A 26,864-nucleotide genomic window follows, 5' to 3' on the forward strand; every position below is an offset into this window, starting at 1 on the left:
GATCCGTATCAATATCTTCGGTTCGGCACACACGTGATCCGCGGTTTGATATATGAAAAAAAAAAAAAAGTTGTTCGCACGTTCAGTCCACACACAGCGTGGTCATGGCGAGCGGAGTAACGGATGAGCTTCAACGCACCGCGCCATTTAATCGGTGTGTTTATAGGTGCAGACTCGGTTGTGCAAAACGAGGGTTTTAAACACATGCTGAACGTGCTTGAGCCACGTTACAACATCCCGTCGCGCACCCACTTCAGCGATAAGATTGTGCCAGATCTTTATGAGCAGGAGAAGAAAAAAGTTGTGGATGAACTATCCCGAGCATCATCTGTTGCGCTCACAACAGACGGGTGGACGTCCAGGAGAATTATGTGACGATAAGTGCTCACTTCATCACAGCAGACTGGGAGATGAGTCACCTTGCGTAGGTACTGACACAAGCAGTGGAAGAATGGAAGATAAAGATATCCCAGTCACATGTGATATTGCCAAAAATCAAATAATTGCAGTGAACGAGGCAGGACTGGGACCACAGATAGGGTGCTTTGCACATGTAGTGAATTTGGCATCACAGAAGGGAATCTCAGTCAATAGGATGGACCACCTCCTTGGGAGGATCAGGAAGGTTGTTTCCTACTTCCACCCAAGCACAACAGCTGCTCATGTGCTTAAGACAAAGCAAGAAATGCTAAAGCTGCCTACTCATAAGATCATACATGATGTCCCAACAAGGTGGAATTCCACTTATGATATGTTGGAACAGCAGGCAGCTATATACTCTGCATTGACCCACAAGACCCTGAAGACAAATGTCAAAGACATCATCACCCTGTCTGATGATGATGTGAGAGTGAGTGGCAGAGGAGGTCCTCCAAGTGCTTAAACCCCTCAAAACTGTAACTTCACCATTTGTGTCCTGCCACTGAAAACAAGGATTCTACAATCCATGGCTCCAAGTGTGGAAGACAGCAGCATTACTCCAGATGTCAGGCTTTATTTCACTACCTATGTATGATGTGCCTTCCTATGTTGCACTTTAATTTGTTTTTTTATTAATGGTCATTGGTCCAAGTTTAAAGAAAGGAGAAATGCCTTTTTATGTTGCACTGTTTTTCATTAATTATGTTAAAAGGAATATATTATGCCTTGTGCACTTTAAGTTGATTTTATATATTTTAATTTAATAATTTAAAAGTGTTACTAAACAAAAAGACAAAATTTTTGTTTATTTGTCTTGTCTTTTTGTTTTTTTTGCTGATCCGAAAAATTATCCGATCTGTGACTCTGATCCGAGAAACGATCCGAACCGTGAGTTTTTTGATCCGTTGCACCTCTAGTGTTTACTAACAAGACATCATGGCGGAGCCGCAGTCGAGTTTTTTTAACATGGAGATATTCTCACTACTTTTCTTTTGTCGAGCACAAAGAAAAGAACATTTTAGTAAAATGTAAGTTGTGTCTTGGATCAAAGATCCCATCTACAGCCCAAAACAGCAATTAAAATCTGCTGAAACACCTACAAAAGCAACATGCTTCGACGAAGCTAGTAAAGAGAGACACAGACTCCGATGCCACTTCACCTCCACCACCACCATTTAAGGATTTTAACGGAGGGACTACTAGCCAGGACAACATTGATAGAGCCATTGCAGCATATGTGCTAGAAGACATGCAGGCTATTTCTCCAGTGGAGTCGCCCGCTTTCAGGCAGCTAATTAGCATGATACCGGCGTCAAACAGCAAATGGCACGGAAAACATTGTCCATGTACCTGGACACAGTGGACAGTGAGTACATAAACATGGAAACACACATAATGAGGGATCCTAGTGGGCCAGGCCAATCTTTCCTTTTCTCTAAACGAAAACTGGGGAAATGTGTAGAGTGTTCTGGGCTTCAGACATGATTTTATTTCAGAATTCCTTGAGAGAAAAAAATGCCTAGTTAGGCTTTGTGTATGTCACGTGTGCCTTCCTTGGGTGAAGCCAAGTTTACAGCTATGTTGTTATTATGCAGTTTGTTACTTATGTATGTTATGTTGCAGCTATTTAAAATAGTTTTGTCAAATTGTTCTGGCCTGAAATAAATTGGCCCTTTGAAACATATCTTCGTCTTTGTGTGTTGTATGTAGACCACATTGCTTTCTGAGTTCAGTGATGCAAATGCACGTCAAGTTGATCAACAGATTGTATTATTCTCCAGTGCAATAACAGTACTGAAATTAAGGCTAAAAGGGCATTAATGGGAGTCTTAAAAAAAAGAAGAAAAAAAGAAGTAACTAAATAGTTACTTTTCACAGTAACGCATTACTTTTTGGTGTAAGTCCCTCAGTTAGTAACTAAGTTACTTTTTAAATAAAGTAACTAGTAACTGTAACTAGTTACTGGCTTTCAGTAATTAACCCAACAGTGGTTACGGACAGCAAAGCCCTGTCTGTCTGAGAGAAAGACAAGCATTATTGACCTAGAGTTAAAGGCCTACTGAAATGGGATTTTCTTATTTAAACGGGGATAGCAGGTCCATTCTATGTGTCATACTTGATCATTTCGCGGTATTGCCATATTTTTGCTGAAAGGATTTAGTAGAGAACATCGACGATAAAGTTCGCAACTTTTGGTCGCTGATAAAAAAAAAGCCTTGCCTGTACCGGAAGTAGCAGACGATATGGGCGTGACGTCACAGGTTGTGGAGCTCCTCACATCTGCACATTGTTTACAATCATGGCCACCAGCAGCGAGAGCGATTTGGACTGAGAAAGCGACGATTTCCCCATTAAATTGAGCGAGGATGAAAGATTCGTGGATGAGGAAAGTGAGAGTGAAGGACTAGAGGGCAGTGTGAGCGATTCAGATAGGGAAGATGCTGTGAGAGGCGGGTGGGACCTGATATTCAGCTGGGAATGACTAAAACAGTAAATAAACACAAGACATATATATACTCTATTAGCCACAACACAACCAGGCTTATATTTAATATGCCACAAATTAATTCTGCATAACAAACACCTCCCCCTCCCGTCCATATAACCCGCCAATACAACTCAAACACCTGCACAACACACTCAATCCCACAGCCCAAAGTATCGTTCACCTCCCCAAAGTTCATACAGCACATATATTTCCCCAAAGTTCCCAAAGTTACGTACGTGACATGCACATAGCGGCACGCACGTACGGGCAAGCGATTACATGTTTGGAAGCCGCAGCTGTATGCGTACTCACGGTACCGCGTCTGCGCATCCAACTCAAAGTCCTCCTGGTCAGAGTCTCTGTTGTCCCAGTTCTCCACAGGCCAATGGTAAAGCTTGACTGTCATTTTCCGGGAATGTAAACAATGAAACACCGGCTGTGTTTGTGTTGCTGCAGTCGGCCGCAATACACCGCTTCCCACCTACAGCTTTCTTCTTTGCGGTCTCCATTGTTCATTGAACAAATTGCAAAAGATTCACCAACACAGATGTCCAGAATACTGTGGAATTTTGCGATGAAAACAGACGTCTTAATAGCTGGCCACCATGCTGTCCCAAAATGTCCTCTACAATCCGTGATGTCACGCGCTGATGTCATCATACCGAGACGTTTTCAGCAGGATATTTCGCGCGAAATTTAAAATTGCACTTTAGTAAGCTAACCCGGTCGTATTGGCATGTGTTGCAATGTTAAGATTTCATCATTGATATATAAACTATCAGACTACGTGGTCGGTAGTAGTGTGTTTCAGTAGGCCTTTAACAACTAAGTTATTTCAATTTACCTTTTTCTGTGTTAATTGAGCGGTGTTGAAGCAGCAAAAAATGACATTATGTTAAATGAAGAGTTTCCTGAAGCTGTCTCTGATAGTTGATATAATAATGTAACTGCATCATAAAGCCTACATGAACTCCATGGTGTTCAGGGATGAATAGTCTCTCCTATGGCTAATGTACTATTTTTCAGCTATAGTTACATTAATCATTAGTAACGTAGCAGCTTAATTTTGAATGGCAGGGTCCCTGCTATCACATGTTGATAAAAATATAACATTTACATAATAAAAATCAACTACAGGCTTCCCAAATGCTGTAATAAATTAAGCATGATGAGTTGAACATACAGTATGTCAGCATGTGGCCCCACTTTTAACTCTTTTTATCAAACGCTTATTGCAAACGCTTACTTACAGTTAGTCATTAATTTGCCTTTGTAAGTCATTATTTTGACTTAGTAAGCCATTATTTTGTCATTATTTTGACTTAGTAAATTACTAAGTCATAATAATGACGTACTAAATATCACAAGTAACTCGGACTGTTTTGTTTTTACATTACGGAAAAAATATTGAGATATATATCGTACATAGATCTTGAATAGATTGTATTTTACATCTTCTCAGCTGTTTAAAATTGGTGTAGTAGATAGCAAGTTATGTATGAAGTGTCGGGCAGCCGAGGCAACTCTTGTTAATTTATTGTGGGAATGTCAGAGAATAAAAGAGTTATGGTTGAAAACAACAAAAGAAGCAATCACATTCCTTAATATAAACATTCCAATGACACTACAAACACTCCATCAATTTAGTAATGTGTCATCAAAGAGTAAAAATGCATTTCTTTCAATATGCATAATAACAAAAAGGGTAATATTAAAAAAATGGATAGATGTTGATAGTCCAAAACATTCTGACTGGTATACACAAGCTATAGAGATAATATCAGTAGAAAAAACTGCATTTAGTTTAGATAATAATGAGTCATATATTGGAATATGGGATCCATTATTTAAATTTATTGTAACTATTAAATGAACCAAAAATATGACTTATTATATCTTTGTGGAAAATATTGGATACAATGTGTTGTCAAGTTTATGAGATGCGATGCAAGTGTAAGCCAATGTGACACTATTGTTAATTTTTTATATATATATATTTTTTTTTTTATTAATGTCTGTAATGATAAAGTCAATGAGGGATTTTTAATCACTGCTATGTTGAAATTGTTACTAATATTGATACCTGTTGATAAAATTCATTTTTGTTTCACTACTTTTAGATTGTTCTGTGTCATGTTTGTGTGTCCTCACAATTGCTCTGTTTTTTGCTATTCTGAGTGTTGCTGGGTCGGGTTTGGTTTTGGAATTGGATTGCATTTTTATGGTATTGTTGTGTATTGTTTTGTTTGATTGATTAATACATTCTGAAAAAAAAATTTTTTTAAAAAGATATATATTGTGTATCGCCATTCAGCAAATGGAGCGGAAAACACAACCAAAAGTTGTAGGCTTCTTCACGCGACGAAGCCGGCCTACTTCACCGCAGTCTGTAGTCTATTGCCCCCCAGGCTGTGGTGGCAGCAACGAGGTGGAGACGTGATGGCAACAGGCCGAGTTACACCGATCCTTCCCCGGTCCCCTCCCCCTGGAGAGTCACCACTAACAAATTTTCTGGGGGAAACACTAATATATATATATACACACAGGTAAAAGCCAGTAAATTAGAATATTTTGAAAAACTTGATTTATTTCAGTAATTGCATTCAAAAGGTGTAACTTATATTTATTCATTGCACACAGACTGATGCATTCAAATGTTTATTTCATTTAATTTTGATGATTTGAAGTAGCAACAAATGAAAATCCAAAATTCATGGCACCCCAAACCATCACTGATGGTGGAAACTTTACACTAGACTTCAGGCAACGTGGATCCTGTGCCTCTCTTGTCTTCCTCCAGACTCTGGGACCTCGATTTCCAAAGGAAATGCAAACCAAACCAACCCAAACCATCATGGTTTGGGGTGCCATGTCATCTGCTGGTGTCGGTCCACTCTGTTTCCTGAGATCCAGGGTCAACGCAGCCGTCTACCAGCAAGTTTTAGAGCACTTCATGCTTCCTGCTGCTGACCTGCTCTATGGAGATGGAGATTTCATGTTCCAACAGGACTTGGCGCCTGCACACAGCGCAAAATCTACCCGTGCCTGGTTTACGGACTATGGTATTTCTGTTCTAAATTGGCCCGCCAACTCCCCTGACCTTAGCCCCATAGAAAATCTGTGGGGTATTGTGAAAAGGAAGATGCAGAATGCCAGACCCAAAAACGCAGAAGAGTTGAAGGCCACTATCAGAGCAACCTGGGCTCTCATAACACCTGAGTAGTGCCAGAAACTCATCGACTCCATGCCACGCCGCATTAACGCAGTAATTGAGGCAAAAGGAGCTCCAACCAAGTATTGAGTATTGTACATGCTCATATTTTTCATTTTCATACTTTTCAGTTGGCCAACATTTCTAAAAATCCCTTTTTTGTATTAGCCTTAAGTAATATTCTAATTTTGTGACACACGGAATTTTGGATTTTCATTTGTTGCCACTTCAAATCATCAAAATTAAATGAAATAAACATTTGAATGCATCAGTCTGTGTGCGATGAATAAATATAATGTACAAGTTACACCTTTTGAATGCAATTACTGAAATAAATCAAGTTTTTCAAAATATTCTAATTTACTGGCTTTTACCTATATATATATATATATATATATATATATATATATATATATATATATATATATATATGGGCGCAGTTGGGTGTTCCAACAGGACAATGACCCCAAACACACGTCAAAAGTGGTCAAGGAATGGCTAAATCAGGCTAGAATTAAGGTTCTAGAATGGCCTAAGTGTTGTAGAAATTATTGGAAACTCAAGACAGCCATGACATTATGTTCTTCACAAGTGTATGTAAAGTTTTGACCACGACTGTATATACACACACATATGTATACACACACACACATATATATATATATATATATCTATACACACACACACACACACATACATATATATATATATACACATATATATATATATATATATATATACACACAAACATACGTATATACACACATACACATATACATGTATTTATATATATATACATATATATATATACACATACACATATATATATATATATGCATGTGTGTGTGTGTAATATATATATATATATATATATATATATATATATATATACACATACACACACACACACACATAAACATCAGATTTTGTGAACTGTTGCACCTTTGGTTTATAAAAGACAACGTAAATTATGAGTATGTATCTTTTTTGCTTAAATTACACGTTTTGCCTGGTATTATTTTTTGAGAGTTTTGACATTTTCCAATGTTTTGCTCATAATTTTATGAATTCATTTCCATATTATTACAACTATACCCTTCTAATATAACTTTTCCCAGCCTGATTTTCCTGATTCTGTTTATTTCTGAAAATATTTGATGCTATTTTCTTTTGTTTATTTTTATTTCTTGATTCTAAAATAAAAACAAAATTACCGCATAATGTTACGACTTCATTGTTGAACAATTGTTTATTTCCCTAAAAGACTCCTCCCATGCTGACAACAGTAGCACTTATATACTCATATTTCTGCATCTAAAAATGATGTGTGCAGGTAACATTCCCCCCAAAACAGACACCCATCCATCCATCCATTTTCTACCGCTTGTCCCTTTTACAGTCGTGATTTTAGGTTAGTTTTCTAACGTATTTCTTCAGATTTTGTTCATCAGCCCGAAGAAAAATGGAGGCAATTTTATATTGCCTCGTATGTTTTGGTAGCATCTCCACCCCGAATCATGATATTTTCACGCAGAATTTGAAGAAATTATCAAACATGGCTGCCAGATGCAACTAACGAAGGGATCCGCCTGCCAAACGATGGGTTGTATTCACCTGACGTCACGTTCGGCTCATTAAATAAGCGAGACTCCGAGTGGTGGTCCAGCGACATTCTCAAATAACAACGCCCTATGCTTGCGTTGTTTTAAGCTGTTGGAACCGTTCAAATCACCAAAAGGCCGCAGTTATTAAGGTATGTAAATAAATATTTACAAAATATTTCTGTGTAAAAAAACTCACTGCACAACGTATATTCACTATATTGCCAAAAGTATTTGGCCACCCATCCAAATGATCAGAATCAGGTGTCCTAATCACTTGGCCCGGCCACAGGTGTATAAAATCAAGCACTTAGGCATGGAGACTGTTTCTACAAACATTTGTGAAAGAATGGGCTGCTCTCAGGAGCTCAGTGATTTCCAGCGTGGAACTGTCATAGGATGCCACCTGTGCTACAAATCCAGTCGTGAAATTTCCTCGCTCCTAAATATTCCAAAGTCAACTGTCGGTTTTATTATAAGAAAATGGAAGAGTTTGGGAACAACAGCAACTCAGCCACCAAGTGGTAGGCCACGTAAACTGACAGAGAGGGGTCAGCGAATGCTGAAGCGCATAGTGCAAAGTGGTCGCCGACTTTCTGCACAGTCAGTTGCTACAGAGCTCCAAACTTCATGTGACCTTCCAATTAGCCCACGTACGCAGAGAGCTTCATGGAATAGGTTTCCATGGCCGTGCAGCTGCATCTAAGCCATACATCACCAAGTCCAATGGGGGGTTGTTTTTCAGGATTTAGTCTTGGCCCCGTAGTTCCAGTGAAAGGAACTTTGAATGCTCCAGGATACCAAAACATTTTGGACAATTCCATGCTTCCAACTTTGTGGGAACAGTTTGGAGCGGGCCCCTTCCTCTTCTAACATGACTGTGCACCAGTGCACAAAGCAAGGTCCATAAAGACATGGATGACAGAGTCTGATGTGGATGAACTTGACTGGCCTGCGCAGAGTCCTGACCTGAACACGATAGAACACCTTTGGGATGAATTAGAACTGAGACTGAGAGCCAGGCCTTCTGGACCAACATCAGTGTGTGACCTCACCAATGCGCTTTTGGAAGAATGGTCAAATTCCTATAAACACACTCCGCAACCTTGTGGACAGCCTTCCCAGAAGAGTTGAAGCGTAATAGCCGCAAAAGGTGGACCGACATCATATTGAATCCTATGGGTTAGGAATGGGATGGCACTTCAAGTTCATATGTCAGTCAAGGCAGGTGGCCAAAATACGTTTGGCAATATATTGTATCTGCGGCTTATAGTCTGGTGCGGTTAACATATGGAAAAAGGGTTTTTTCTTTTAAAATTGGGTGCGGTATATAATCCAGTGCGCTTTATAATCCAGTGCGGTTTATATACCAGTGCTCTCTATAGTCCAGAAAATAGGGTACATAATGAGAACTGAAGTGGGTATTCAGTCAGATATGTGGGTAATAAATCTACATTTCAGCCAACTGGATAGTGAGACAAACAGCATGTTTTTATTTCAAAGTAAGAGAATGAAGGCCGATGTTTATGCTGCTGTGCTGAAGAAGAACTCGCTCGCCCGTCACATCCCAGCCCTAATTAGGACTTCCTGCGTGTGTGTGTGACGGAAAGGTTGGGGATACATTTTTAAGCAGGCTGGCCCCATCAATAATTCACGCTCAGCTCCGACATACGGACAGTGTTTGTGGCTGTTTGTAAATGTGTCCAAGTGTGTTGACGGTGTGGACGCAGTGCGTGTCCGCAGATGAGATCTGGCTTGTGAATCCAAGCAGGAGCCGATCCAATCAGAAGAAGAAGAAAAAAAAGGATTGTGCAGCTGCGGGCCGTTTCTCTCAATGGACTCCACGGCAACAGAGGTATTAAAAAGGCACACAAATACCTCCGCATGCCAGGCTGGGATTCAGCATAATCCACGTATCGTAAATTTCGGACTATAAGCCGTTACTTTTCTTCGAGCATGCGGAAGATAAAACGGCTAATTTAAGGATTTTTCTTCGCTGACGGCCATAATGCAAATAGTTTTAAATACACACATGCAAAGACACTGAAAAGGTGTGTTATGGCGCCATCTTTTAGACAAGTTTGCTTGCTGCAGGTGCAGCCAGGTGAATGCTTACGGTGTTTCCTGCTGTTTAAAGCTTTGAACCGGTAGTAGAAGTGCTGTTCCGACTTCTAGCCATCCATAGCGTTTCTACTCGTATGGATTCTTCATTCATCACTCCCAAGCAACGGTTGTAAGTTTGACAATATAACTAAAACAATTCTTACTTAGTAAACAGTCCCATGTGTGATGTCTGTTGGAGTGTTTTCATGCATATTTGTACGTGCTATCATAATGCAATGAAGCTAGCGTCGTTAGCATTAGTTAATATGCTAACATGTTTACAAGTGTCTGTGTTTGTATTATTAACTTACAATGACATTCTTTTTGTATTGTTCCAGTTTCACAAATTCCTCGGTAAATTCACCAAAACGTCACCGTGGAGTTATTGAGTCTGTTTAGCTGATTGGAGAGCTAGCTTGCGCAGCTAGCGTGTCCATGACGATAACCTCTGTTTTGTTTGACCAACCGTTTTACTGCTGTGTTACAGACACCGTTTCGAAACAATTAAAGTATGTAAATAAACATTTACAAAATCTTTCTGTGTAAATAACTAATTTCACAACGTGCCGTATTTTTCGGACTATAAAGCGCACTGGTACATAAGGCGCACCCACAAAGTTTGAGAGAGAAAAAATGTGTCAATATATTATCCACACCAGACAATAAGCCGCAGATATATACGTTGTAAAATTAGTTATTTAAACTGGAAGATTCTGTAAATGTTTATTTACATACCTTAATTGTTTCCAAACGGTGTCTGTAACACGGCAGTAAAACGGCTGCTCAAACAAAACAGAAATCACCTTCATGGACCCACTGGCTGCGGGAGCTAGCTCTCTAATCAGCTAAACAGACTCAATAACTCTACTCTGACGTTTTGGTGAATGTACAAAACTGAAACACAAAAGAAAAATACTACTGTAAGTTGATAATACTAACACAGACTCTCGTAAACGTGTTAGCATATTCGTTAATACTAGCGTCATTACATTATGATGGCACGTACAAATATTCATGAAAACACTCCTACAGACATCACACATGGGACGGTTAAGTAAGAATAGTTTTCGTTATATTGTAAAACTTACAAACATTGCTTGGAGTGATTAATGATTAATAAACAAACGATATGGATGATTAGAAGATGGAACGGCACTCTACTTCTAGTGGTTGAAAGCACTAAATGGAAGGACACAGCAGCACCTGCAGTGAGCAAATTCGTCCAAAAGATGTCGCCCCAACACAAACAACAAAACACCCTCTCAGTGTGTTGCTTGGTTTTTTTTGTTTTTTGATGGCCGTCAGCAAAGAAAAATCCATAAATTATCCGCACCATCCTATTAGTCACAGGGTGCAAAATGTAGGAACAAAGTAGAGGCTTATAGTCCCGAATTTGCAATATACAGTATATCTACGACTTATAATTTGGTGAGGCTAATACATGGGAAAAAAGTTTTTCTTCTCAAATTTAGTGGGTGCGGCTATAGTCCGGAAAATATGGTAATTCAGTATTCAGGGTCCAAAACAAGAGCAAGACTAAACAAATATGGCATAAAATATCATCGTGGGTTTGATTTATGCAAGCGACAGGGTGTGTTGACGATCATTTATACATGTGAAGCATATGCTTGTCAGCATGTCCAACAGCCAACAGATGGCAGGTCAAAGCAAGAAATGGAGGGAATATGGAGGCAGATATCATTTATTTAGGACACCAGCAGCATCATTTGTCATTTTTTATGACAAACCGGAGCAACAAATCCCAAACCTGCTCAAGCCTACTGAGGAGAAATCCAAAAAGACTTCTTACCACTTTTGGTCACTGAGGCTCCTCGTAGGTGCCTTCCCTGCCCTCCTTGACCTTCTGGATCCTCTTCTGGTGGCAAAAGCTCCCTCTTTTGTTCGAGTAAAACTAAAAAAAAAAAAAGAAAAAAAAAAAAAAAGTAAAGGTGTCTGAGTTGAAGAGATGAGGAGAGAGGAGGCGAGCATGCAAGGTGATTGGCAGAGGAGACAAATGGAGGCTGGGAGAAGATATCGGCTCTGGATCCAGGAGTCAGTAAGCCACAGGTGGGCAAGACATCCCTCTGCTTGCTGTGGAGGTAGGTGTGTGTGTGTGTGTGTGTGTGTGTGTGTGTGTGTGTGTGTGTGTGTGTGTGTGTGTGTGTGTGTGTGTGTGTGTTTGTGCGCGCGCGTGTGTGTGTGTGTGTCAGTGTCAGCCTCCATTAAAACACACGTGTATAGACACGCTGTGACAAACACTAACTTCCACATCTTCCACGCTCATCCTTCCGTCATCCCACGATCAGATCTTCTAGCTCTCATCACAAGGACAACGATCATGGAGACAGAAGACGAAAGGTTGCAGTTAAGGCCTAAAGTAGGGGTGTCCAAAGTGCGGCCCCGAGCGAATTTTATTTTAATTTGTTTTATTATCCATTTGACAGGGAAATCATAATACAGGTACTGAAAAACGGATATGATCGAAAAGGCAGTTTTGATGTAAGCAGAGCTAGGTTTTGATGTAAGCAGAGCTAGGAGCGAGGTTGAACATGACTCAGCTTGCAGTCTGCACCAACTCAATTCAGGTTCATGGATCCAAAAAATAATTTTGTGTATGTTGGCTGCCCAATAGTAAAATCTTAAGTTAAGGAGAGACAAACCACCTACAGACCTGTGTCTCTGTAAAAAAAATATTATTTTGCCTTTCCGAATAAAGGATGAGATAAATTTATGCACAGCATTAAAAAATGAGATTGGTAAAAGATTGGAAGACATTGGAAAAAATACAGAAAGCGTGGAAGCACGTTCATTTTCATGCAATTAACCCTACCTGCTATAGTTATGTGTAAAGTATTCCACTTTTCTACATCAGATTTAATCTAGTCAATAAGCCGTTATTCTTGTAGAGATCTGGCATCTTACGACTGATGTGTACACCCAAGTATTTCAAGCTGTTTTTAGACATTCTAAAGGGGAAATAAGCATCAGGAATCTCAAAAGCTAAGTCATTTACAGGGAAACACTCACTCTTTATACGCTGAAAAATTTCCAAAAATGTTGAGCAGTTGAACTATCTTAGGGATGGTAGATGTTGAATCCGAAATGAACAGTAACAAATTGTCTGCATTTAGGAAAAGTCTACGTTCCAAACTGCATCTCCTGATTCCTTTGCTAAAATGAGCCGATTTAAGTGCAATAGACAGAGGTTCAATTGCCAGAGGACACCCTTGACGGGTTTCTCTGCTAAGGAGAAAATATTGGGATTTCATCCCAATGGTGCTTACGGACGCTTTAGGGTGAGAATATAATAGTGCTATCCAAGATACACTATATTGCCAAAAGTATTTGGCCACCTGCCTTTACTCACATATGAACTTGAAGTGCCATCCCATGGAATTGTCCAAAAAGTTTTGGTATCCTATAGCATTCAAAGTTACTTTCACTGGAACTAAGGGGCCAAGCCCAAATCTTGAAAAACCAACCCCGCACCATAATTCCTCCTTCACCAAATTTCACACTCGGTGCAATGCAGTCCGAAATGTACCGTTCTCCTGGCAACCTCCAAACCCAGACTGGTCCATCATTTTGCCATTTGGAAAAGTGTGATTCATCACTCCAGAGAAGGTGTCTCCACTGCTCTAGAGTCCAGTGGCGATGTGCTTTACACCACTGCATCCCACGCTTTGCATTGGACTTGGTGATGTATGGCTTAGATGCAGCTGCTTAACCATGGAAACCCATTCCATGAAGCTCTCTGCGTACTGTACGTGGGCTAATTGGAAAGTCACATGAACTGCAGCTGGCTGTGCAGAAAGTCTTTGCACTATGCGCTTCAGCATCAGCTGACCCCTCTCTGTCAGTTTACGTGGCCTACCACATGGTGGCTGAGTTGCTGTTGTTACCGAACTCTTCACTTTTCTTATAATAAAGTTGACTTTGGAATATTTAGGAGCGAGGAAATTTCACGACTGGAACTGTTACACAGGTAGCATCCTATGACAGTTCCATGCTGGAATTTACTGAGCTCCTGAGAGCGGCCCATTCTTTCACAAATGTTTGTAGAAACAGTCTCCATGTCTAAGTGCTTGATTTTATACACCGGGCCAAGTAATTAGGACACCTGATTCTCATCATTTGGATGGGTGGCCAAATACTTTTGGCAGTATAGTGTATGTAATTAGACCCAATGCAGAACCTTTATAAGACTTCTAACAAATAATTCCACTCCACCCTGTCAAAAGCCTTCTGCAACCATTGAGACCACCCGTTCTGGTGTCTTCCCGGATGATGGGGTAAAAAATAGTATCCGGGAAGAAGAGTGTCGTTTTCCATAAACCCTGTTTGGTCTGGTGAAATGATACTTGGCATAGTCGTTTCAAGTCGCAAAGCCAGTGCTTTTGCTAGAATCTTGTAATCAACATTTAAAAGAGAAATGGGGCGATATGAACTGCATTCACATTTTACTTTACCCGATTTCAGTAATAAGGTTATTGATGCCTCCGTGAGAGGTTGAGGTAGTCCTCACTGATCCAAAGAATCATTGAACATGTCTAGAAGTGGAGGAATTAAATTATCTGCTAATTTTTTAAAATGTATTTACGGCCCGAGGCACAATCGTTAGCGTTCTAATATTAGCATGCTTGCTTTTTTGCTAATTTTGCTGCTATACACCTCAACGTCAAATATTTTGTGTGACGAATGATACCTGTTAGCATGCTAACAGTGTTGGCGTTAACGCACTTTGTGTCTTTTTACGCATTGAAATCAGAAAGGACGCGCATTTCCGTAAGTTTTTTTGTTTTTTTTACCGAGCCTGCCTTCTGCAGGTCATAACTCTAGTTTGCTTGTTTTTTTAACGATTATCGCTTTCCGCCGGTGTTTTGTTTTGTTTATTGTGACGGTGCGCTCTTATCTCTCTCTCCCGCCAGGAGAGCGAGGACGCACCTGCACGCTGACAGCAGGAGCAAGCGCGCTGTCACAAAGACAATGTCAGTGTCGTGACTTGGTGAATATAACCGGGTCAAATTTCCGTCCCCGTTTATTGCGTTTTTATTGGTCGTCTTTTGACCCATCCCCTTGTTCACCCCCTGGGAGGTGAGGGAAGCAGTGGGCAGCACCGGTGGCCGCGCCCGGGAATCATTTATTTATACATACATACATATATACATACATACATACATACATATATATCACACACACACACACACACATATATATATATATATATATATATATATATATATATCACACACACACACACACACACATATATATATATACACAAATATATATATATATATATATATATATATATATATATGTGTGTGTGTAAATATATATGTATATATATATATGTAAAAATATATGTGTGTATATATATATATATATACACATACACATATATATATATATATACACATATATACTGTATATACACATATATATATATATATATATATATATATACATATATATACATATATACAGAAATATATATACATATATATATACACATATATATATACACATATATATTTACATATATATATATATATACACATATATTTTTACATATATATACATATATATTTACACACACATATACATATATATATATATACACACACATATACATATACATACATACATATATATATATATATATATATATACACATACATACATATACAGGTATATACACACACATATATACATATATATATATATATATATATATATATATACACACACACACATTAGGGATGTCCCGATCCAGGTTTTTGCACTTCCGATCCGATACAGATATTGTTTTTGCATTTCCGATCCGATGCCGATACTGACCGATACTGGCCTATCCGAGCATGTATTAAAGTTTAAAGTTATTTAGCCTACTTAGTTCTCAGAATCATGTTGAAAAGGGTTTTAGTACTCTTGATAACAACTAGCCAGCTGAATTAGGGGAGTTTGAATAATACACAATGGTTGGTAACAAGAAACTGACCTGTTTATTCAAGGATAAACACAAAATAGACAAAATTATATATGACAAACAGAAATGGCATCATTGAACTAGGGCTGGGCGATATGGCCTTTTTTTAATATTGCAATATTTTAAGGCCATATTGCGATACACAATATATATCTCGATATTTTGCCTTAGCCTTGAATGAACACTTGATGCATATAATCACAGCAGTATGATGATTCTATGTGTTTTGATTGATTGAGACTTTTATTAGTAGGTTGCACAGTGAAGTACATATTCCGTACAATTGACCACTAAATGGTAACACCCCAATAAGTTTTTCAACTTGTTTAAGTCGGGGTCCACTTAAATTGATTCATGATACAGATATATACTATCAGATATATACTATCATCATAATACAGTCATCACACAAGATAATCACATTGAATTATTTACATTATTTATAATCCAGGGTGTGGAGGGGGGCGCCGGATGTAAGTGTCAAAAAGACAGCCAAAAGAGTTTGATATGAGAATAAATCTAAAGTTAAAATATAGGGTAGAAATGCATCCATTTGCAGGAAATGTAGTCTTGATTTTCAACATTTTCTTTCAAGGCTTGCATGTCTACATTAAAACATTCTTCTTCATACTGCATTAATATATGCTACTTTTAAACTTTCATGCAGAGAAGGAAATCACAACTAAAAAAAAACTAATTTTTTTCATACGGTGTTGATGTGGAAATTTTTACCTCGGCATTTTGATGGTGTGGACGTGTGGCACCGAATGGAGATAAGCGTCTCGACAGACGTTATAATATTTGAACAATGATGACAAAAACTGTTTTCTCTGTCGTGTCCGTGTGTCGAAAATTGTAATGCGCTTATTTTTTTATTGGATTTTGTGCGTGGCATATAAATGCTATGCGCAGAGGATGTTTAAACAGTGCGCAATTGCACAAGCGCGCACCTTAGAGAGAACGTTGGTCACACGGCTGCATCACAGCTAACGTTAGCCATGCTGCTACCTCTCTGCTCGGGGAGGGCGTATACGTATGACGTGACAGTATGTGACGTATGACGTGACAGTATGTGACGTGTGTAAGAAGGTGCGCTTGCTGTCTATGAGAAGCACAGACACAGAAAAGAGTGAGAAGAGCCTGTCGTGTAATGCCAGCAGCTAAAAGCAACTGCGTTCGAATCCACAGACCTGTGGAGGTGTTGAAGGTGTGCTGGAAAATGCAGAACGGAAAGTAGGGAGCAGCAGAAAAGTGGAATGTACTATTTAGTTAGGTGCGTTGGAAAACACGGAGCGGAGTTTTTTTTTTTACTGGATCTGGATCGGCATTTTCCCATGCCTTGCCGATACGCATTTTTTTGCAAATATCGGCGGCCGATCCGATCCAAATATCGGATCGGGACAGCCCTAATATACATATATATATACATATATATATATATATATATACATACATACATACATATACATACATATATATATATACATATATATATATATATATATGTCTTAATAAGGTTATCCAAAAAATAGTGCTCGATACCGTAATAGAGCGCAATATATGTATGTGTGGGGAAAAAAAATCACAAGACTATTTCATCTCTACAGGCCTGTTTCATGAGGGGGGTACCCTCAATCGTCAGGAGATTTTAATGGGAGCATTCCCATACCATGGTTTATAAAGGGCACAGAGTGGGTGGGTACAGGCTGGCCTAGGGGCGTGGTGATTGGTTCATGTGTTACCTAGGAGGTGTTTCCGTCTATGGCGGCATGTTGTTACAATTTTGCTGCGCTTGTTGAGGGATGACAGGTTTGGACGGTAGATAATAAACAGTTTCTCTTTCAAGCATAGGTTGCATCTTTTATTACCACTATTGTAAGGTGTGCTGGATGCAAGAATTTGCCATGTTATTGAATATTCAACATTATTGTCTTTGAGGTCCCAAATGTGTTTGCTGAGTTCTGTGGTATTTCGCAGGTTTTTGTTCCTGAAAGAAGCCTTGTGGTTGTTCCATCTGGTTTTGAATTCACCCTCGGTTAATCCTACATATGTGTCGGATGTGTTAATGTCCTTGCGTATTACCTTAGATTGGTAGACAACTGATGTTTGTAAGCATCCCCCGTTGAGGGGGCAATCAGGTTTCTTTTGACAGTTACATGCTTTGTTGGTTTTGGAGTCGTTCTGACTGGGGGTCGACGGCTCATTTGCAATTGTTTTGTTGTGGTTTGAGATGATTTGTCGTATATTGTTCATGCAGCTGTAGCTCAATTTGATGTTGTTCTTGTTGAATACTTTTCTTAGGTTGTTGTCTTTGGGAAAGTGTTTGTCAATCAGGTTGAGGAATTTGTGTCCAATGTTCGTTGAGACGTTTTTGCTGTATGGGGGGTTGTACCAGATGATGCCGTTTCGTTTTCTGTTCTTTTTTGGCTGGTTTCACGCCTCCATACAGCAAAAACGTCTCAACGAACATTGGACACAAATTCCTCAACCTGATTGACAAACACTTTCCCAAAGACAACAACCTAAGAAAAGTATTCAACAAGAACAACATCAAATTGAGCTACAGCTGCATGAACAATATACGACAAATCATCTCAAACCACAACAAAACAATTGCAAATGAGCCGTCGACCCCCAGTCAGAACGACTCCAAAACCAACAAAGCATGTAACTGTCGAAAGAAACCTGATTGCCCCCTCAACGGGGGATGCTTACAAACATCAGTTGTCTACCAATCTAAGGTAATACGCAAGGACATTAACACATCCGACACATATGTAGGATTAACCGAGGGTGAATTCAAAACCAGATGGAACAACCACAAGGCTTCTTTCAGGAACAAAAACCTGCGAAATACCACAGAACTCAGCAAACACATTTGGGACCTCAAAGACAATAATGTTGAATATCCAATAACATGGCAAATTCTTGCATCCAGCACACCTTACAATAGTGGTAATAAAAGATGCAACCTATGCTTGAAAGAGAAACTGTTTATTATCTACCGTCCAGACCTGTCATCCCTCAACAAGCGCAGCGAAATTGTAACAACATGCCGCCATAGACGGAAACACCTCCTAGGTAACACATGAACCAATCACCACGCCCCTAGGCCAGCCTGTACCCACCCACTCTGTGCCCTATATAAACCATGGTATGCGAATGCTCCCATTAAAATCTCCTGACGATTGAGGGTACCCCCCTCATGAAACAGGCCTGTAGAGATGAAATAGTCTTGTGATTTTTTTTCCCAACACATACATATATATATATATATATATATATACACATATATATATACACATATACATATATATATATATATATATATATACATATACATACATACATATACATATATATACATATACATATATATATACACATATATACATATATATATATATATATATATATATATATATATATATATATATATATATATATATATATATATATATATATATATGTGTGTGTGTGTGTGTGTGTCGGTTTAAAGGTCACGGTTCAGTTCATTTTCAGTACAGTAAGAAAACAACAAAATATAAATTTTTGGGTTATTTATTTACCAAATTTGTAAACAATGGCTTTATCCTTTTAACATTGGGAATACTATAATAATTCTGCCCACGTTAATCAACATTAAACTGCCTCAAGTTGTTGCTCAGATTAAATAAAATGACAAAACTTTTCTTCTACATATAAAAAGTGCAACATTAAACAGTTTCAAGTCAACTCATCATGCTTAATTTATTACAGCATTTGGGAAGCCTGTAGTTGATATTTATCACACACACACACACACACACACACACACACACACACACACACACACACACACACACACACACACACACACACACACACACACACACACACACACACACACACACACCGCACTATGAGCTAACACACACACATACACCGCAAAATGAGCTAACGTTACGCTAAAAGCTAATTAGCCTTCACCTCAAGCCAGGACTGTGAGCGAGCTGAGCTACAGTTTGTTTCTAGAACGTCAACGGGCTCATAGTGATGTTACTAGGTTTTAAAAGGAAAAAAACATTGCAAGTTTTACTTGTTACATGTTACCTGTGTTCTTTTATTCCAGTTTTTTTATGGAGGGTTTTTTTGTAATAGTATTTTTGGAAGGATCCACGGTTCGCTGCGGGCATCACTTTGGACACCTCAGCATTTGGAAGACGGAGTGTGTCGCAAGAAGGATAGGACGCCCGAGTGTGTCTGTGTGCATCTCTCCAGAGTGTGTTGCTAGGTAGGGAAGCTATGAAGCTCACCCCGCCACACACACACACACACACACACACACACACACACACACACACACACACACTGATGGGAGGAAATCTAATGCAAGCAAATAAAACAAAGTCAACAGTGGGCGGCTAACAAGTGCTAATTTGTGCGTGAAATAATGGCAAGATCATTGGGATGCCAAGGCAACCCGGAGGACGGGTCATCCGGAGGGACAGGGCGAGGGGGCCCCGTGTCACGCCCATGATCATTTTAGGGCCCTCCACTCACAAACCTCTCAGTTGTCCGGCAACATCAGCGTGACGTAGCAGGCAGAATATTTGTGGAGGGAGTCGTCACGATGTCAATGTTGCTCAACAATATTGACGGTGTCGCAATAAAGCGGGAGGACGAGAACTGAAGGGTAGGAACGCCCAGAGTTGTTGGAATAAAGTTGCAGTACGGTGAGAAAAAAGTCGGAATATGAAAACAAAATTACAAAATGTCAGTCTGGGCTCTGGCGTAGTTGTCGAGCGGGGGCAATAGCCAGGAAACGTTGTGAAGAAATCCAAAAAACTATCTACCGGTGCAGTTGTGTTTTGCTTGTGAGGAAATAAAAGCAAGCCAAAATAAGCAACCACATATCAAAAAACAAGAAAAGCAACCCGTGACTCACAAAGCTCTGTTTTCCTAGTTCTGGTTGCTAACATTGTTTGCTAGCGTTGTTTGGTATATCTATTTAAGAGCTATGTTTGCTAGCTCTGTTTTGTCGCTGTTTTGTAGCTCTGTTTGCTATTTCTTTTTACTATCTCTGTTTACTAGCTCTGTTTGCTAACTCTTTTATCTCAGTTTGCTGAATCTGCTAACTCTGTTTGCTTACTTTGTTTGCTGAATCTGTTATCTCTGTTTGCTAGCTTAGTTTGCTGAATCTGTTTGCTATCTGTGTTTTTAGCTCTGTTTGCTGTATTTGTTTGCTAGATCTGTTTGTTAATATTGTTTGTTAGTCCTGTTTGCTATATCTGTTTGTTAGCTATGTTCGCTAGATTTTCTTGCTAGGCGTGTTTGCTAACGTTGTTTGTTAGCCCTGTTTGCTATATCTATTTGCTAGCTCTGTTTGCTGACGTTGTTTGCTAGCTCTGTTTGCTAACATTGTTTGTTAGCCCTGTTTGCTATATCTGTTTGCTAGCCTTGTTTGCATGCCGTGTTTGTTGCGCATGCAAAGTACTTGATGTGCAGTTCCGATTGTCGTATTCTGTTTGAGCAGACGGCAAGTTGTTATACAAAGCAAGTCTTGTTTAGTCTTTCCCAACATGTCGCCGACTTGTTACATCCGGCTCGTTCTCTACCCCACACCCGTTCTTGTCTCGCCTTCAAAATAAAAGCATGCTCGGAGATTTATTCATCTACTTTGTTAATATTAAGAAGGATATTTTCTTGATGCTAACAAATATCACCAAGGACGCTAGAATGTGATCATCTGTGTCGAATAAAGCCCTTGGCTTTCCTGCACAACAACAAGGACAACAAAAATACAAAAATAATACACAGTATAACTGGGACTTAAAGGGGAACATTATCATCAGACCTATGTAAGCGTCAATATATACCTTGATGTTGCAGAAAAAAGACCATATATTTTTTTAACCGATTTCCGAACTCCAAATGGGTGAATTTTGGCAAATTAAATGCCTTTATAATATTCGCTCTCGGAGTGATGACGTCACAACGTGGCGTCACATCGGGAAGCAATCCGGCTTTTTCTCAAACACCGAGTCAAATCAGCTCTGTTATTTTCTGTTTTTTCGACTGTTTTCCGTACCTTGGAGACATCATGCCTCGTCGGTGTGTTGTCGGAGGGTGTAACAACACGAACAGGGACGGATTCAAGTTGCACCAGTGGCTCAAAGATGCGAAAGTGGCAAGAAATTGGACGTTTGTTCCACACACTTTACCGACGAAAGCTATGCTACGACAGAGATGGCAAGAATGTGTGGATATCCTGGGACACTCAAAGCAGATGCATTTCCAACGATAAAGTCAAAGAAATCTGCCGCCAGACCCCCATTGAATCTGCCGGAGTGTGTGAGCAATTCAGGGACAAAGCACCTCGGTAGCACGGCAAGCAATGGCGGCAGTTTGTTCCCGCAGACGAGCGAGCTAAACCCTCTATCGACCCTAGCTTCCCTGGCCTGCTGACATCAACTCCAAAACTGGACAGATCAGCTTTCAGGAAAAGAGCGCGGATGAGGGTATGTCTACAGAATATATTAATTGATGAAAATTGGGCTGTCTGCACTCTCAAAGTGCATGTTGTTGCCAAATGTATTTCATATGCTGTAAACCTAGTTCATAGTTGTTAGTTTCCTTTAATGCCAAACAAACACATATCAATCGTTGGTTAGAAGGCGATCGCCGAAATTCGTCCTCGCTTTCTCCCGTGTCGCTGGCTGTCGTGTCGTTTTCGTCGGTTTCGCTTGCATACGGTTCAAACCGATATGGCTCAATAGCTTCAGTTTCTTCTTCAATTTCGTTTTCGCTACCTGCCTCCACACTACAACCATCCGTTTCAATACATTCGTAATCTGTTGAATCGCTTAAGCCGCTGAAATCCGAGTCTGAATCCGAGCTAATGTCGCTATAGCTTGCTGTTCTTTCCGCCATGTTTGCCTGTGTTGGCTTCACTATGTGACGTCACAGGAAAATGGACGGGTGTATATAACGATGGTTAAAATCAGGCACTTTGAAGCTTTTTTTAGGGATATTGCGTTATGGGTAAAATTTTTAAAAAAAACTTTGAAAATTATAATAAGCCACTGGGAACTGATTTTTAATGGTTTTAACAATTCTGAAATTGTGATAATGTTCCCCTTTAACATGACTTTAGTTTATTTGCACAAGCAGGTCTTCCGAGTTATATTTAGGCACAGCAACGACAAACGAACACTAACTAATGCCATATATTGTCCTTTTCTTATGTTTAGTTCTGCTATTAAACACTACTTATATAGTAGAGAACAAACTCGATTGCATCACAGAAAGTTACTCAAACAAATCAAATGTTCAAACAAACATTATACATAGTGATCACTGCAGACACGAGTACGGTCCGATTGTATTCCACAAGATGACGAAAGCGATATTTTTAAGAGCCATTTTCTTCCACGCACTTTCGTTTTTTTAACCACTTCTTTCGGGACTCTATGAAAGCTCTTTCCTACCTCTCTATTTGAGGAACTGGAACACCCAGGAACAGAACAGAAATATAAAACTTTCTGCTCAAACTTGACACTCACTCTCGCTTGTTTTAATACTATGCTCAATCTGCTTGACCACCGTATCAATTAAGAAGCGAAGAAAAAAACGGACGTGACGTCATATGCAACCCTCCTATTGACTTTTGAAAAAAACTAATGTAAGTCTGACTGCATTGCACAGATTCTCCCTAAATGACAAATAAAGTCACGTTTTAATTTTGTGACACCAGCTCGCGTCACACTAGTAGTATCAACAAAAAAACTAATAAATCTGCCGTTTTAAAACTACATTTTCAAATGTTGATTTATGAAAGTAAGGCCTAGATTTTCTAATTGGCTTAATGGGTTACAATTATCAATCAAATCTTGGAGAATGATTAAGAGTACAAAATCCCTTAAATTGATATCCTTGTTAAAAACATTTAAAGTGATTTCGGTCAGTCTTTTTCAACCTTTTTTGAGCCAAGGCACATTTTTTGCGTTGAAAAAAATCTAAAGGCACACCACCAGCAGAAATCATTAAAAAACGAAACTCAGTTGACAGTAAAAACTTGTTGTCGCAATTGTTTAAACCATAACCAAGCATGCATCAATATAGCTCTTGTCTCAAAGTAGGTGTACTGTCACCACCTGTCACATCACGCTGTGACTTATTTTGAGTTTTTTTGTGTTTTCCTGTGTGTAGTGTTTTAGTTCTTGTCTTGCGCTCCTATTCTGGTGGCTTTTTCTCTTTTTTTGGTATTTTCCTGTAGCAGTTTCATGTCTTCCTTTCAGCGATATTTCCCGCATCTACTTTGTTTTAGCAATCAAGACTATTTCCGTTGTTTTTATCCTTCTTTGTGGGGACATTGTTGATTGTCATGTCATGTTCGGATGTACATTGTGGACGCCGTCTTTGCTCCACAGTAAGTCTTTGCTGTCATCCAGCATTCTGTTTTTGTTTACTTTGTAGCCAGTTCAGTTTTAGTTTCGTTCTGCAAGCTTCAATGCTTAGGGAATGCTTCTTTATGCTGTATCTCACGGCATAAATAAGCTCTGCTTCTTCCTACCTCTTTTCGGACGTGCTGTAATGAAACGACTGGAACTGTGTGATGCATAACATTGCATTGTATGCATGTTCGAAATAAACTGAAACTGAACTGTACACTAGTGTGCCGCGGCACAGTGGTTAAAAAACAGTGATTTAGGTAGCCCTTTTTGTCTTTTATTTTTTTAATCATAGTTTTTTAGTATTATTACTCTCTGTATTTGCTTTTGTTTTCCTTTTCTTTTTCTTTTTGAAATTGCCTTGACTTTTGTTTGAATTATAAATGTATGTTTGTTGTTCAATAAAGAATTTAAAAATAATAATAATAATTTAAAGTCACGATGTTACAGGAATAAGGTTGTAATGCTATGAGGAATATTACAAAGATATAAACTCCTTACAAGAAAAAGCTTGATTTGTCCTCATCCTTCATGGCTGTTTCATGTTCTTGCTTCTGTGTCCTTCCTCCTTTTTTTCAGACTTCCTGTTGGAGCGCGAATTGTTTTCAGCTGTGCAGGGAGGACTAATTAGGAGACTCTTAAAAAGTCCAAAACACACACAAACCTCCAAAACAAATCCAAGACGGGGAAAACACAACTCTTTCAATCGGTAGCTTTATATTATTGTTTCTAAAAATGGAATAAATAAATAAAAAAGTTACCTTTTCACGCCGCCATCTTTCTTCTGGGCGTCGCCCTCAGACCTGGAGCCAATGGTAGCATGCTAACTATGGAGGGCCAGATGGGACAAAATTCAATATTTATTTAAATGTGTCATTAAATAGATCATCATTAAACAATTAAATCAATACTGATTAAATGATTAAATGTAATTTTACATCGAATAAATTAATGACACATTTAATAACACATGCATTTATCTAATCTAAATTAAAATTGATTAATGGCACATTTAATAACACATGTATGTATTTAATTTGAATACAAATTAATTAATGACAAATTTATTTACACATGTACGTATTTAATTAAAATTAAAATTAATTAATGGCACATTTAATACCACATATTTGTATTGAATTTGAATTAAAATTAATTAATGACACATTTGATAACACTTGTACATATTTAATTTTAATTAAAATGAATAAATGACACTTTTAATAACACATGTACATATTTGATTTGAATTAAAATTAATAAATGATATTTAATAACACATGTACGTATTTAATTGAAATAAAAATTAATTAATGACACATTTAACACATGTATGTATTTAATTTGAATTCAAATTAATAAATTACACATTTAATAACACATGCATGTATTTACTTTAAATTAAAATTAATTACTGACACATTTAACAACACGTTTGTATTGAATTTGAATTAAAATTAATTAATGACACTTTTGATAACACGTTTGTATTGAATTTGAATTAAAGTTAATTAATGACACATTTAATAACACAATTAAAATTAAAATTAATTAATGACACATTTAACACATGTAAGTTTTTATTTTGAATTAAAATTAATTAATGACACGTTTAATAATACATGTACATATTTAAATTTAGATTAATTAATGGCACATTTAATAACGCATGTATGTATTTAATTATGATTAAAAATAATTAATGACCAATTTAAGAACACATGAAAATATTTAATTTGAATGAAAATTAACTAATGACACATTTAATAACAAATGTATGTATTTTATTTAAATTTAAATTACTTAATGGTACATTTTGTAACACATGTACCTTATTAATTAAAATTAAAATTAATCAATGGCACATTTAATAACATGTACACTATGTAATTAATTATAATTAAAATTAATTAATGAGAAATGTAATAACGCATGTACGTATTTAATTTGAATTAAAATTAACGAATGACACCTTTAAGAACACATGTACAAATTGAATTTAAATCTAATTTAATTAATGACACATTTAAAAACACATGCAATTATTTAATTCAAATAAAATTAATTAATGGCACATTTAATAACACATGTCGTATTTAATTTAATTTAAAATAAATGAATGGTAAATTTAATAAATAACACATGTACGTATTTAATTTGAAGCAAAATTATTTAATGACACATTTAATCACACATGCACTTATTTGATTAATATATATTTTTTAAACAATTAATGGCACATTTAATAACACATGTACGTATTTAATTAAATAAAAATATATTAATTACACATTTAAAAACAAATGCACGTGTACGTAATTAATTAAAACTACAATTAATTAATGACACATTTAATAACACACGTACGTATTTAATTTAAATAAAAAAATTTAAATGAATGACACATTTAATAACACATGTGCGTATTTAATTAAAATTATAATGAATTAATGACTCATTTAATAACACCTATGCAAGGCGAAAACCGTTTATCAACAACACCCAGAAACGCCGTCGGCTTCGCTGGGTATGAGCTTATCTAAGATGGACTGATACAAAGTGGAAAAGTGCTCTGTGGTCTGACGAGTCCACATTTTAAATTGTTTTTGGAAACTGTGGA

The 26,864-nt window shown here is 37.9% G+C and overlaps 1 protein-coding gene across 1 annotated transcript in view; it reads right to left on the reverse strand.

Moving 5' to 3' along the window:
• Positions 1-25,042, reverse strand: part of trpm3 (transient receptor potential cation channel, subfamily M, member 3) — a 542,866-nt gene extending 517,824 nt beyond the window's left edge. The window contains exons 1-2 of the mRNA XM_061980556.1: positions 25,006-25,042; positions 24,746-24,853 (exon numbers count right to left, since the gene is read on the reverse strand). The gene's annotated coding sequence lies outside the window, so the exon portion shown is untranslated. The remainder of the gene's footprint in view (positions 1-24,745; positions 24,854-25,005) is intronic.
• Positions 25,043-26,864: the final 1,822 nt, after the last annotated feature.

This window comes from Nerophis lumbriciformis, linkage group LG20 (assembly GCF_033978685.3).
Source record: "Nerophis lumbriciformis linkage group LG20, RoL_Nlum_v2.1, whole genome shotgun sequence".
Lineage (NCBI taxonomy): Eukaryota > Metazoa > Chordata > Actinopteri > Syngnathiformes > Syngnathidae > Nerophis > Nerophis lumbriciformis.